At 36.7% G+C, this 4,344-nt stretch overlaps 1 long non-coding RNA gene across 2 annotated transcripts; it reads left to right on the top strand.

Moving 5' to 3' along the window:
- Positions 1 to 3,560: 3,560 nt before the first annotated feature.
- On the top strand, positions 3,561 to 4,140 carry LOC125502829. Of its 2 annotated transcripts, XR_007280557.1 has the most exons (3): positions 3,561 to 3,589; positions 3,653 to 3,754; positions 3,818 to 4,140. It is a non-coding gene; the product is annotated as an uncharacterized LOC125502829 (long non-coding RNA). The 2 variants fall into 2 exon arrangements; XR_007280556.1 differs by lacking the exon at positions 3,561 to 3,589 and having other exon boundaries at positions 3,596 to 3,754.
- The last annotated feature ends 204 nt before the right edge of the window (positions 4,141 to 4,344 follow it).

Below are 4,344 nucleotides of genomic sequence, written 5' to 3'. Positions count from 1 at the left end.
ACCTTCTGTCAATCATAAGCGGTGTTGCCCGCGATCCTAAAGACAAGCTCTTGTCAAACAGTGATTGTTTTTGAAACACCGCTGAAAAAACATTAATTAAACCAAATGGACGATTTAGTGGAAACGTGGCCTGCCGCAATTCCCTCTAACGATCGCAGTGCGCTGCCTTATCTTGTTAAACTTTCCATATATCGCAGGTGGCTGAATGCGAAATAGCGCAGAAACACGCCGCAAGCCCATAAAAGTGGTTGGATTTTCTTTTAAATACGTTTCATTAAAATCATTGCGTTCGCTTGAACGACGACACTTCAATTTGGCGGACCGAAAGGCCATCGAATCCGCATTTCTTATTGCGGGCTGAGCGGAAGCAAGTTTGACGAACGTCAGATGCCGAAGGGGATCAAACAATGATATATGCATTGTTCCCTTCAACAGGTAAAGCTACATGTAATCTCCAGAGGGGTCATAATATGAATAGAAGTCTCCCTCGAGATACCTAAATTATGATACTCGGGGCCGCAACGCGAAGCTGAAGCTCGTAAACCTGCTCCGATGTGTCGCCTTCTCAATTTATCGCCACTGTGATGTTTCTCCATAGTTATACAGCGATTGTTAACTGTTTATTGAGTTTCAGCTCGGGACTTTTCGGAGGGAAGATCCCCTAGACGCTCAGCAACTGGCGAAAGAAATGCGTTTAATTTCTTAGGCAAAGATTGTCTCTGTTGCGTCTAACTTGCAATCGCCAACTGGAAGGTTCCGCACGAGGAAACAGCATGTTTGCAATGCCATCGGCGTCTTCAGCCACTTGGGAATCTATCGGGTTCAGGCTTTCGTCCTTTCCCGCACGATTCGCGCTTCTAATTTTGTTTTGGTGCGTGTTTTATGCAGGATTTTCATCCAATCGGAGTGGAGCTGACAGCAAACCAGCTCAGTGTCGGAGTTGTTGAGTGTCTTCGCTTCATCCAAAGTTCTCACACCAAAATTTGCGATTTCTATGCAAAAACTGTCTAGAGTATCGGAATTGAGTCCGAAGATGTTAGGTTGGCCGTGTAGTGAAACACCAGGATAAAGCAAGAAAGATGCTTAAAGTTGCTCTATTTTATGCTGAAATTTACACGTAAAGAAGGCTGCAGATTTGGTTTTTGGAAAAATGGCCCCCTGAACCATGTAATGCAAAAACATTGCAAGCAGTTCGGACGAAGGCGCATCCAAAAAACACTGGCCCACAGACTATACACTATTATAACCAGAGACGGCCCACAGACTACACACTATTATAAACGGAGTTCGGAAAATGCGTTAGAAAATTCTTCAGGGTGCTTCTAGATGCTAAAATAATGGTAGTACGTGATGCAACAAAAATTGAAAATCTTACTATTTTCCGAGTTACAGCGCATTAAACATTTTTTTTCTTTTTTTGGATCTGTTGTGAATATTTCTTCGGAGATCAAATTGAAAATCCGTACACGGTTTTATCATAGTGATCTATAACTTTTTGATCAAAAATTGTTTTCCAGTTTGCCACTAGATGGCACTTTACCTGAAATGCAAATTTTATTTTCGGCATATTTTTTTTGGCACGCCAAATATCGCAAACGGTAATATGCGATTTTAAAGGTTAAAAATTGCGAGACAAAAAATGTGGTCTGCACACGAGTCGTAAAACCTATTCATTTAGGAGCAAATCGACATCAAAGTTTTTATTCCCTTTCAACCCAGTGTCCTTGAATTTAATTGCAATCGCAACAAGTCAAGTCGTCCAAATATGCCAAATTTGACAGTTTATAGCAATTATTGTATTACTGTTCATTTTAGGCAATTTTTTTTGTGCTGCGTTTGAATGCAACACTTGAATATTCTCCATTTATTTTAATTGAGTGGTTTTAGAGCACAAAAATTTAGTCCCAACTGAACAGCAATATAATGATTACTGTAAATTGTCAAATTTGACACATTTCAAAACCAGACGACTGGATTCGCGGCGATCCCAATTAAGTGCCATCTAGTGGCTAAGTAGAAACACAATTTTTGATCACAAAGTTAGAGATCACTATGATGAAACTATGTTCAATTTGATCCGCCATAAAGTGTTCAGAATAGGTCAAAAAAAAGGATGAAACATAGTATAATACATAATGAGCTGTAACTCGAAAAATATTCAGATTTCAAATTTTTGTTTGACGACTGTCTATCATTATTTTAGCATGAATAATCACCCTGCAAAATGTCCTAACGCATTTTCCGATCACCCAGTACAGGGTGATTGAAAATTTGCGTTTTCTATGCAAAAACTGTCTAGAATATCGGAATTGAGTCCGAAGATGTTGGGTTGGCCGGGTTCAGGCCAAATTCGCCCTGTAACTAAAGTGAAGCTTCTTGTAAAGGCTGCTAAGAGCCAAAACCTCAAATCTCATCAAAAATTGTAAAAGTTGTTGTCTAAAGTTCAACACCAAATTCCTAAAAAGCTGTTATTTGACTTTTTTCAAACGTACACAATAATTAGGGGAAAAGCTTCCTCTACTGGTTCTCGCAAAACCCTCTTGAAAAATTCCCCGCAAGAACAGCACAAAGTAAAGAAACAGTATAAAGAAGGTTTCCAAGGGATTCTGTTAAAATTTACATAATTATTAACATAAATATAAAAAATACATAAAAAAATCTCTTCTTGCTATTTTTTGGTTTGGTTATAAATGCTATCAATGGGTTGAATATAAATTTTGCGTGCCCGCAGCAGAAAAGTAAGGGCATGTAAAAGTAAATCTTCTTACTACCAAAACCTGAGACCCTTATGAAATACTGAAAATATGGTGATTTTGATTAACAAATTGACAAAATTTATCGAAAATAAATTGTGCGTGCCCGCAGCAGAAAGGTAAGGGCGCGTACAAGTACAAGAGTTTATATGAACTTTTCTTTTTAAATGCGTCAACGTTATAACTTTATTGGGCAATATTAATAAAATTTCTATATTACTCAAATAAATTTATCCGGAGCTAACAGTTCCCACCCTATGAAATTCAATCAATTAAAATGCATTTAACAAATTCAAATTACCCGCTTAGTGTGTACACGGAGTGACAATGAGAGCGGACCAATGAGAATCATCTTTCACGCAGTGCTGCTTGGCGGTAATGCCAAAGCTCTCAGATTTTCTGAAAAGCTGCAAAGCTTATAATTTATTGGTTATTGGCATAAACAAATTATTATGTGCTATTACACAAATCTTGATTTTTTAACTTACCTATATGATTGTAGATTTATTAGTTACTAGAATACTGTCTTTCTAAGCAAGACAAAATTTAGATTTTGTCAATATCGGTTTATCAGTGATGTGATATCCGAGGTGTGACAATTCAGCACTTTTCCATGATTGACATTGGAGCAGGAGAGAACTGTTGCTTGTCTTTATCTATGTTTACCTCTGGTTACGTGCATCACGTGTTTTTCGAAAACTTGAAAATATTAAAATCCATATTAATCGATGCGAAAAATAAATATGAAAACCGTGCTTGTGCCTCAGTGTTATGATATGTCTTCAAGACGGAAATTACTGTATAATTATGGCGTAAACCCCCGCAAACATGGAAAGGTATGTTGGTGTTTAAATTAAATACATTTGATTATTTGATTATTTCTTGTTCTAAACATACAGGTGATATCGCTGTTCTGGACTTGAAGCATTGAAGACGCTAGGGATCACGTGAGAAAACCACACAAGAAAAATGTTCGCATAAGATACGGCAAAAATGTAAAGGTATGTTGATGTTTAAATTAAATACATTTGATTATTTGATTATTTCGTGTTCTATACATACAGGTGATGTCGCTGTTGTGGACTTGAAGCATTGAAGATGCTAGGGATCACCAGATCTCCAGATCCAGTGAGAAAACCACACACGAAAAATTTTCGCATAAGAGAGAAGTAAGGTTGTCTGAACCTAATTATTCGTCTATTAATGTAAAAGTATTATCTGTATTTTTTTATTTTTACCAGTTTAGTTTTGGTTGCTTTCTATTTTGCGATAAGCATGTTTTCCTGGATCGAATGAAAGCAATAAAAGTAAAATGAAAGTAATGTATCAACACAAATTGCTATACCTAACTGTATTTCTACACAATAGAATAATCTGTGGATGAACGGAAATACTCTTCTATCAATGTAAAACTATTAACTGTATTTTGTTGTTGCGACCAATATTCAAATTTGTAATTGCTTATAGAATTTTTGTTAAGAGCACATTGCGAAAAACTTTAATTGATCGAGAACAAAATGAAAGGGCAAAAGCCACAGAGCGGGAACATGTAAGGAATATAAAATAATAAGTGCAGTTTTTTAGATAAAGG

The sequence above is a fragment of the Dendroctonus ponderosae genome, unplaced genomic scaffold (assembly GCF_020466585.1).
Source record: "Dendroctonus ponderosae isolate FM_Combo_2020 unplaced genomic scaffold, Dpon_F_20191213v2 Dpon_F_20191213_10, whole genome shotgun sequence".
Lineage (NCBI taxonomy): Eukaryota > Metazoa > Arthropoda > Insecta > Coleoptera > Curculionidae > Dendroctonus > Dendroctonus ponderosae.
This window is presented reverse-complemented; position numbering and strand designations above follow the sequence as displayed.